Source organism: Bos indicus x Bos taurus, chromosome 18 (genome assembly GCF_003369695.1).
Source record: "Bos indicus x Bos taurus breed Angus x Brahman F1 hybrid chromosome 18, Bos_hybrid_MaternalHap_v2.0, whole genome shotgun sequence".
NCBI classification, from domain to species: Eukaryota; Metazoa; Chordata; class Mammalia; order Artiodactyla; family Bovidae; genus Bos; species Bos indicus x Bos taurus.
This window is the reverse complement of record NC_040093.1, coordinates 225034-235965: the sequence shown is the minus strand read 5'-3', so window position 1 is coordinate 235965 and position 10932 is coordinate 225034. Positions and strand designations below refer to the sequence as shown.

Below are 10932 nucleotides of genomic sequence, written 5' to 3'. Positions count from 1 at the left end.
AACTCCAGGAATTGGTGATGGACAGGCAGGCCTGGTATGCTGTGATTCATGGGGTCAAAAAGAGTCGGACATGACTGAGCGACTGCACTGAACTGAACTGAAACAGGTGTAACTCCAAAGGACAAGAATTAGGCAAAATTAAAAACACACTTACCTTTGACCCAACATCCCACTTCTAGAGATGTATTCTAAATTCACACTGGCACAGATGCAAAACGATGTTGGCTCAGGAATACCCATTGCAGCACCGTCTGTAAAACACTCAATACAGCTTATGTGTCATCAGTAGCGAGCTGGTGGGAGAACTACAGTCCTGACACACAATGGTGCCCTGGCATTTGCCAGAGAACAATCTCTCACCAAACGCTTAGGTGGAAAACAATGAAATGTGTCACAACACTATGTATAGTAGTGAAGCTTTTACCCAAGGAAGAGTGTGGGATACACTTACAGAATGTATTGCTTACACTTTTTAAACGGAAGGATAATCCAAAACTTATAATTACCAATGGGAGAGGACAGGGATACAGGGATGAGAAGCCAAAGAGGCTAGGCTTCTTTTAGTACACTTTTGTGTCTGTAGTTTTCACGTTGGAACCATGAAAGTACTTTGCATAAATTATAAATTAGTTAAGTTTTAAGTGACGTCTAAATATTGAAAGTATTCAGTGAAGAGCTTATCACAGATAACCTCTTTCATGAAGAGCCAGAGTGGTTTCCGCCAGAAGGCCGCCCTAGGAAGGTTTCCTGTGGTCTCTCCCACCTTGAAGCCAGGGCGGGATAGCAGGTCTGTGGTCTCAGCCCCACAAGGCAGTGAGGCTGAATATGCACACAATGGTCAGACCACATAAAACAGAACTCTCTGACCCACGATCTCTGTAGCAACAGGTCCAAAGCAGCCAGGACTTGCTCACTAACTGCCAGCTTCCCTATTTTTTGCCCCTGTCCCACTTAGGACCAACTGGAGAAAGCCAGACAAGCTTCCCTAAGCCATCACACAGGAGGACGCACTGCTAGTTGCCGGCCTCCAACTTGCATACTCTACACTCAGATCACACCCGAGGCCCTCCCTCTCCTCGGCCGGCCTTTGAGCCTTTCCCAAACACCCGCTGTGGCAGACTCCCCTGCTCTAGCGGGCTCTGTGAAAACGTCTTCCGTGCTCCTCGGCAGGTGGTCTCTCCCGACTTCCACACCCAGACGCCAAAGGCCACTGTGCTGCCGCCGCGAGGAGTAACGTCTGCCGCGGCAACTGGAGAAACTGCCCCCTGAGCGAGAAAAACCGCCACCGGCGCGCGACTTTCTGGGACTTGTAGTTCCTCGCGCCGAGCGGGCGCACTTCCGGAACTGGCCCGGGAACCCGCGCGGAGGCGCCCCGGTGCCCCACAGGCCTCCCGAGCTCAGTACGTGGACACAGTTCTTCCACTGGTACGCGGGTTTCGAACTCAGCTTGAAGAGAAAGTGTATGTTGTCCTGGTGGACAGAGAATTACGGGCAGTCTTGGCAGAGCAAAAGGCACCGGCGACTCCGGACCTGGGTGTTGGGGGCCCGTGTTGGTTGTGTTTGGTGATGCTGGCCCAGGTGGAGAGACCGGTGTGAGCAGGGGCTGGAGGGGTGAACGTGACTGGAGGTGTGGAGAGCGGGCCACAGAATTGCCGGGTGCGCGAGGGCTGGGGTTTGGGTTTCAGAGCCTCAGTAAAGAGTAGAATCCGGCGGTGGATGGCTCAGTGGAGGGGCAGTGCCGAGGGAGTAGAAAGTGTGAGGACTCTTGAGTTTCCGGTTCTAGTGGGGAGCCGGGATGGAGGTCGCAGTGCAAGGGATGAGGGAACCCTGGACGCTATCAGCTGTGTTGAGTCTGTGGACGAAGAAATTAATCAATAATGGCTCTAAGAAAGAAATGGGACATTTTATTCAAGCCTTTGGGTTATATAACTCAGGAAGCAGCTTTTCAGAAAGCTCTGAGGATTGTTCCACCCTGGAGGTCAAAGCACAGTTATATACTTTTTGAGACAAAGGGCCATGTGTCAGATGAGGAATTGACAGTTGATAGAATCCAGCCCTGCAGTACAAAGTGGGTAGTGGGTCATTGTGGCCCCTTAGAACGAAGGAAGTCTGTCTGTCCCCTAAGCAGGTGTGGTTAATGCGGATGCACCATGCACACTAAATGGGAGGGAGGAGGCCCGAATGAGCAACGCAAAAGTTTCTGTTTAAATGTTTTTGTCTTGCCATGAAATACGATTTTTATTTCATCAAGTCTTTAGAGGCGTGGCTGGATATGGAGGAGAGAATGGCAATGGTAGGGAGCCTGGGAGGGAGGTCTGGGCTGGACATAAGGCCTGGGGCAGTACTTGAAAGCCCCACCCCCTCACTGGCAGGAAAAAAAGAAACTAGGAAGAGAAGGAGAAAGAGAGGCCTCTAGAAAGAGGTCTAGCATGAGGGAAAGGAGTTTTATGTCCAGGTGTAATCAATAGAGTTAAATCTGCTGTGGCCCCTACTGTGTGTCAGCACAAGTGTTAAACTCTGTAAATGCAACTCTTGGAATCATCACAGCAGCACCACAAAGCAGGCCTGCTCTCCTCCCAGACTTCTGCAGATGAGGCCCCGAGAGGCTGAGGAGGCCTTTCAGGGTCCTCCAGAGGCAAGTGGTGGAGGTAGGACTTTGAAAGCAGGCAGTCTGGCTGTGGAGGGGAGGTGTTCCCAGCCCTCGCCCTGGGTGTCTCCAACAAGGAAGAAGAGGACCCGAGGGTGAAAATGAACACGTGTAGTAGATTGCCCGTGGAGGGACAGGAATGTCAGAACAGTACAGCTTCACATAGAGCCTTGAGCGGTCTTCTTAGGTGTGGTGTACACGTGTGTGTGTGTGTGTGTGTGTGTGTGTGCACGCCTGGAAGCGTGCAGCATAGGTGTGCTTTTGGTACACAGAGTGAGAGAGAGTCAAACATGGGGAAGGGTTTGGGATAAGATAAGCAGAGTATGGGAAGCAATAGCAGCATTAAGGGAAACGGGATAATAGGTATGGCTTCTGGCCACTTGGGCAGCATCCCAGCAGGTCCAGAAGTTTGATACCCGCTCACAGAGTGCCCTTAGTTGTCTTCCTGGGAATTTTCACATGCTCCTTGTCCCCTTCCCCCACCTCGATTTTTAGAAACCGGCTGATGTTTCACTGAGATTTTTTTTAATTGTACAATCAATTGTTTTGACACTGCCTCCATTTCTCTCTAGTATCTTGAGATGACAGGAAAAACTGGCCCCTCCTTTATTTGACTGTTGAGGTACTGTTGTGTGTCTTTGGGTTCATGGTTCAGACACCCCAGCACATGCCTCAAGACATTTACCTTGAGCCTATGACAGCCCAGGCCCAGAGCTAGGCAGACTGGCCCTCTTCAGTGAGAGAGTTTAGCCGCCTTGGCTGACCTCAGAGCCTTGAACAGGGAGATCATGTGGTCAGAGCCCCGCCTCCCTGCCCTTCACTCCCCAGGGTATAGTCTTCAGCTGGCACTGGTTGCTCTCGCCTTTGGGCATGGGGGTGGACTTGGGAGTGTGGAGGCACTGAGGTAGGGGCTAAACCCCTAATTGTCCCCCCAACCCCAGCCCTGCTTTCTGAGGACCTCTGCCTTCTTCACAACAGCATCACCAGATATGAGGAGGAAATGGAGGCATATTTTCAGCAGATCCCATTGCAGGTGAGTTGGAGACCTTTGTTCTCATTGCCTTAGTCTCCATGGCTGTAGAATGCATCCAGGAATAACACCTACATCCTCAGGTCAGCACACATTAGAGTTCTTGCAATGCTGCCCTGTGCCTTGGGGTGAAGTGCACGGGCTCCCACATGAATGAGCCAGGCATTCCCCAAACCTGGGTCTCTGAGCCAGGTCTCTTCAGACTTCTTCATGGTGTTTGCTCAGTGGACCCTTGAGGGCGAGTAGAGCTGAGCCTCCAGAAACAGGCAGCCACTCTGGCCCATTGACCCTTACTTACCGCAGACCACTCAGGAGGGCAGCTGAGAGTGTGCCTGTAAAGCGCCAAAGGCACCCTTAGATGGCTCACATGTGGTTTCATGAGGAAGCAATTGAGCTCATGGCATTAGCTTCCTAGAAACACACCACAGCCCTGATTTGTCTCATGGCTGTGCTGACCCTTGATTTAGAGCATCCTCTTTGGCTGGTTTCCAATCTGATATTGTACAGAAGATGGGGGTGAAGATCTCCAAGAGGGGTCCCTGTTGTTCCCAAAGCAGAAAATCAGGATCACCGATGCAACTAGCAGCAGAGGAGATACCCAGAGAAAAATGAAAACACCTTGGACCTGGGTCCGAGTCTGATCTGAGCAAGGGTTTCTCCCTCCCCTGTGCTGTCCTGTTCCCAACTTCCTCATCAAGAAAGCAGGGCTCCATGGTAATACCAGTGATGTTTCAGCCAACCGTGAGCTTCAAGGACGTGGCTGTGACCTTCACATGGGTGAAGTGGGGACATGTGGACCTGGCCCAGAGGACAGTGTACCGTGAGGTGGTTCTTGAGACATGCAGTCGCCTGGTCTCCTTGGTTAAGGCAGTCGCTACCCATCACCAGACCCAGGGCGTGGCTCATTTCAGGCACGCCTGGACTGCCCCAGAAGGTGCTGGAAGTGGGTCCCTTTGAGATGCAGGTCTGGGTATTGCTGCTTATCCCTCCTCCAGGGCAAGTCTGTGGCTTATGGTTCAGGGTGTGGGGAGTCTACTTGGGAGGATGGGGGCCCCTCCTAGTCCATCCACATCTGACCCCAGGGGTGAGAGCTCGACCTGTCTCCCAGCAGAAGACCAAGCCCTCTGTTTTTCCTCCATTGACCAGGACTTCTGCTCTCAAAACTAAATGTGATCTCCTAGCTGGAGCAAGGGGAGGACCAATGGAGAGTGGGGCAGGGACCTCCCCAAGGTGAGAACAAGCCAGCGGCTCAACAGTTAAAGTCCAAGGAGCAGAGAGGCCGCTTGCAGGAAGTTTGCTCACGTGTTCTCTGCTGCCACCTCATGTCCAACATGGCAGCCACGTTCTCATCCATGTCAGGCTGTCTCTGCCCAGCCCACCCACAGAGGATACTTGTTGCTGTTGTCAACATGTGTCTCACACACGAGTTCACTTCTGTCCCCATCTCCCTTTGGTCTTAACTCCTCTGCTACCATGTCTCATTCCCAGGTCCTCATGCCCCCTGTTTTCCTCCAGCCCCTCATCATAGCTTCCATCCAGGGTGCCAGCTCCTCAGGCCTCCCCTTCCTGCTGGTCTTTGCTCTGCCATTTGGGTGTCCACCCATCTTCCACATTGGACATTTTCATGACTTCAAAATGATCCCAAGGTGTGGTAAGAATCCATGCCTTCCAGAAGGATTCCTATTAAATCACCATTCCTGGACCTGCTTTCCCACCTCCCCTCATCCCATAGGCCCACCACCTACCCTGCATGTCAGCCTAATTGGAATTTTTTTTTTCTCCTTCAGCTATATGGAAATAAAACACTTCTCATACCATACAGTTCATCTGTATAAAGCACGTAAAGGTTCTTAATATAGTTGCAGCTTGTGGATTTATCACCACAGTCTATTTTAGAACATGGTCATCTCCCCGACTAATTGGGCTGCTTCTGATTTTTTGTGTGGTTTTGTTTTAACTGATAAACTTTATTTTTTAGAGCCAGTTTCATCCTTACAGAAAGTACAGGGTTTCTCTATGCCAACCCTCCCCATGCAGTTTCCCCTATTATTAATATCTTGCATTCAGTGGTACATTTGTTACAAATGATGATCTTACACCAATTAATGATTACCATCAGAGGTCAATAGTTTACATTAGATTCACTCTGGTGTTGTACATTTTGTGGGTTTCGACAAATATGTGATGTTATATATCCACTGGTGTAGTGTACAGAGTAGCTCCACTACCCTAAGAATCCTCTGTGCTCCACCTGTTCATCCCTCCCTCCACCCTAACTCCTGGAAACCACTGATTAATTTACTGTCTCTATAAGTTTACGTTTCTAGACTGTCCTATAGTTGGAATCATGCAGTACTTGGTCCTTTCTGAGAGACTGCTTTCACTTAACAATAAGCGGCATCTATGTCTATCACACCACCTTCTGCCAGCCTAGCGGTGTTGGATTTATCCCATGTGTTCCTGCTCCTTCTTACCCTATAACTGTCATGTCTGCAGCCTCTCTTTTTTCTAACTTGGAAGTCTTACCTACTTTTACTTACCCTTGGCACTCAAATGACATCATTCTGAATTCAGTTTACCAGCAGTGTCTTTCTTCTCTTCTACCCTAGATGTTACTTTCTGGCTGACCCACACAGCCTGTCTTCCTTATTTCAAGATTCTGATGCAGATACTGCTGTAGAATTTTTACCTCCTTTGCCCATTTTTTCAACAGCCAGACATATCTTAGACATAGCTTAGCCACGCAAAGATTCCTTTCCTCCCCTTCATCCCCAGATGCTCTTTCACTCCCCTTCATGAGGCTATTGTTTCATTTGAAAACTTCGTCTCATCAGAGATTCCAAGGCAGCACCCCAAAGGAACACAGCAGGGTCTTGGGAAGGAGGACAGTGTGGTTGTGGGAGTGTTGGGCAGAGATTAGGGCTTTCCCCAAGAAGGAAAGAAGGTCTGTGTTTAGCACAAGGAAAACATCCTCCTGGAACTCATACTTTGCCAAATGGAGGATGCTTGTCTCCTTGGCAGGTACGGGAGAAAGGGATGGGAACCTGGAGAGAGGACTTAATATTACTGGGTGTGGGTGGCTACCCACCTAAAAAGGGCAGTTGTGTGGGCAGAGTGACAAGTGAAGGGGGAATCTTGGAGGACTCAGTTGAGTGTCCTGAGCTGGGAGCCCATTGCACTCTTTATTAGAAGCCTACTACCGATGGCGACTGCAGCCATGAAATTAAAAGATGCTTACCCCTTGGAAGAAAAGTTATGACCAATCTAGATAACATATTGAAAAGCAGAGACATTACTTTGCCAACAAAGGTCCGTCTAGTCAAGGCTATGGTTTTTCCAGTGGTCAGGTATGGATGTGAGAGTTGGACTGTGAAGAAAGCTGAGCGCCGAAGAATTGATGCTTTTGAACTGTAGTGTTGGGGAAGACTCTTGAGAGTCCCTTGGCCTGCAAGGAGATCCAACCTGTCCATTCTGAAGGAGATCAGCCCTGGGATTTCTTTGGAAGGAGTGATGCTAAAGCTGAAACTGCAGTACTTTGGCCACCTCATTCAAAGAGTTGACTCATTGGAAAAGACTCTGATGCTGGGAGGGATTGGGGGCAGGAGGAGAAGGGGACGACAGAGGATGAGATGGCTGGATAGCATCACTGACTCGATGGATGTGAGTCTGAGTGAACTCCGGGAGTTGGTGATGGACAGGGAGGCCTGGCGTGCTGCGATTCATGGAGTTGCAAAGAGTCAGACACGACTGAGCGACTGAACTGAACTGAGCTGAACCGATGGCTCAGCAGTGAAGAATCTTTCTGCAATGCAGGAGACTTGAGTTTAATCCCTGGGTTGGGAAGATCCCCTGGAGGAGGATCCCCTCCAGTATTCTTGCCTAGAAAATACCATGGACAGAACAGCCAGATCTCGTTTTAAGATCCAGCACCAGGAAATAGAGTGTGAGTCATAAGGTTGAGGCACATGTTAGGACCTTGTTTCCTGTGACTTCTCCAACAGATTACCAGCTGGGTAACTTAAAACAACATAGATGATTCTCCCACAGCTCTGAGGCTAGAAGTCACAATCAGCGTCATTGGGCTGAAATCAGTGCGCACAGGCCATTCTCCCTCTGGAGGCTTCATTGGAAAAGCTGTTCCTTTTTTCCTTCCAGGTTCTAGTGGCTAGGGGGATTCCTTGCTCAGTGGCCACATCACTTCAGTCTTTCAGGCCAGCACCTTCACGTCTCTGCTCTGTGTTCAGATTGTCTTCTTTGTGTGTATCAAGTCTCATTCTGCCTCCTTCTTATAAGGACAGTTGTGATAACATTTGGGGCCCACCCAGATAATCCCTGGGCATCCCTGTTGGCTCAGATTGTAAAGAATCTGCTTGCAATGCAGGAGACATGGGTTCAATCCCTGGGTTGGGAAGATCCCAGGGAGAAGGGAATGGCTACCCATTCCAGTATTCTTGTCTGGAGAATCCATAGACAGAGGAGCCTGGCGGGCCACAGTGCATGGGGTCGCAAAGAGTCAGACACGACTGAGGGACTTACACACACACTGATTTCCTGTTTGCTGAGCCATCCCTCCATTTCACATTCTGCATGAAATTACAGTCCATAGATTAGAAACAGACCCAGAGATATATCTCTTATACTTGGTGGTCTGTTTTATCCCACCCTCCCCTTCTAATGCTTCTCTAGTAATTCAGGCCATTTGGATTTCTTTCAGACTGGAAGACTACACTTGAAGGAGTCAGTGTCTGAAGAGGATATTGCTGTGGAAGGGCCATCTTATCACATGGAAAAGAAACACCATGTTCAGGAGGAGGGCCCCAGGTTGGTGTCATTAGGAGAAATGCACCTTTGGCAGGACCAGCTAGGGATGAACCAGTAGGACGCTGAATCAAACAGTACTCACCTCAGAGAGATGTTTTGCTCAAGGTGGGAGTTGTGAGCCTGAGCTTAGGAAAATTATCTGAGTTTAAGCCTCCTACCTCCGACATTACCTACAAGAACATATTTCTATAAGGTTAACTCACAGCATAAAAAGTTGAAACAGAACTCAGTTTTCATTAAAAAGACTGAGCTGATCTGAAGCCCTGTGAAGATCATCAAAGTGCTAGAGCCTTCTGGCAGATTATTTACTTGAATAAACTTGCAGATTTTGAAACAGGAAATAAAAAGCCTTATGATTATACTGTCAATATTGACTGTTTCAACTATGGTACCTCCTTTCGTTTTCTTAATAGAATTTTTTCAGCAGAGAACAGCAAAGATGGTCAGAACTATGGAAACATTAATCATAGCTTGTCGCTTAATGAACACAAGCCAACGCATTTGGAGAGTCAGTTCAATTGTGACAAATGCCTTGTACAGACTGAACTAAGTCATCCTGGAGAGGCACTACTCATATATGAGGAGGACTGTGATGCCTCCACATGGCCTCATCTTTTACTTACTGTGACATCATTTAGACTGGAAAGAAGACATGAATGTAATCAGCGTGCAAGATCTTTCAGCTGTTGCTCTAAGCTTGTACACCAGAGAACACTCTGGAGAAAAGCCCTATGAGTGTACTCAATGTGGAAAGTCTTTCAGGCAGAGCTATGACCTTGTTGTACACCAGAAAACTCACATGGGAGAGAAACCCAATGAATGTAATCAGTGTGGGAAATCCTTCACCCAGAGTTCCAAACTTGTTAGGCATCAATGAACTCACACTGGAGAAAAACCATATAAATGTCATGACTGTGGAAAATCTTTCAGGTGGAACTCTAACGTTTTTGTACATCAAATAATTCACACTGCCTTAAAGCTTATGAGTACGCTCATTGTGGAAAGTCCTTCAGTCAGAGCTCTGACTTTGTCACACATAAATGGACTCACATGGAGAGAAATCCTATGAATATAACCCTATGAATATGAATATAGTGTGGTAAGTCCTTCATTTGAAGCACTCAACTTCTTAGGCACCTGTGAATTCACACTGGAGAGAAGCCATATAAATGCAATCAATGTGATAAAGCCTACACTGGGATCTCTCACCTTATTGAATATCAGAGAACTCATACTGGAGAGAAACCATTTGAATGTCATCAGTGTGGGAGAGGCTTCACTGGGAGCTCTTACCTTCTTTCACCTTAGAGAGTTCATTCTGGAGAGAAACCGTATGAGTGTAATGACTGTGGGAAGGCTTTTCGGCAGCAAACTCAGCTTGTGCATCAACGAACACGTGCTGGAAAGAAACCTTATGATGCAGTCACTGTGGAAAAGCTCTCAGCCAAAGGCCTCCACTCTGTGCATCAGAGAATGCACACTGGGGAGAAGCCCTGTCAGTGTAACGTGTGTTAAGGCCTTTAGTCAGAGGTCACACCTTATTGAACATCAGAGAACACATACTGGAGAAAAGCCCTATGAGTGCATTGACTGTGGGAAGACCTTCAATGACTGATCAACCCTTACAAAACATGAGAGAATACATGCTGGGGAAAAACCCTATGAATGTAAACATTGTGAAAAGGCCTTTAGCCAGTGGTGTCAACTTACTAGGCATCAGAGAAACCATACTGGAGAGACCCTATGAATGTAATGAGTGTGGGAAAGCTTTCAGTTATAATACATCCTTTTTCCAACATGAGAAGACTTATAGGGAAGAAACCCTGTGAATAGTCAAGATGAAAAATAGTCAAGATGCCAGACTTTCTTTACTAGACATCAGATGACCAAGGTATGACTGTCACTGTAGTCTAATGACTGCAGGCATCAGAATTGCTTGGAGTGTCTGTGTTGAACTGCACATTACCAAGCTTACCCTCAGCTTACTAAATCAGAATCTCTAGCAGTAAAACTCAGGAGCCCACAGTTTCCAAAAGCAGCATGAAGGACTTGTTTGTACACTAAAATACATTTACTTCTGCAGTTAGGTGAGAAGCTATGAATATAACCACTGATGAAAAACATTGTCAGAGCTCTCAGCAGGAATTAGAAAACACAGACTGGAGCTGTACCCGCCAGATAATCTTTTGTAGTCCAAACAGCCAACCAATCTCAATCAGACATTGTCCCAGTAACACATTCCTGGAAATGATAGTGAACCGAAAAATACTCTTGATACAGAGCTCCAAACATTCCACCTAAGAAGAAACCATTACATGAGGAAGATGGTGTTAGAGATGAAATTTGGGGCCAGCCATGTTCAGTTGCCAGGAGAAATATCAATAACCTCAGATATGCAGATGACACCACCCTTATGGCAGAAAGTGAAGAGAAA

The 10932-nt window shown here is 47.8% G+C and overlaps 1 long non-coding RNA gene across 1 annotated transcript; it reads left to right on the top strand.

The window, feature by feature from the left end:
- Positions 1 to 1312: 1312 nt before the first annotated feature.
- On the top strand, positions 1313 to 10674 carry LOC113875897. Its single transcript, XR_003506352.1, has 3 exons — positions 1313 to 1425; positions 3589 to 3680; positions 8392 to 10674. It is a non-coding gene; the product is annotated as an uncharacterized LOC113875897 (long non-coding RNA).
- Positions 10675 to 10932: the final 258 nt, after the last annotated feature.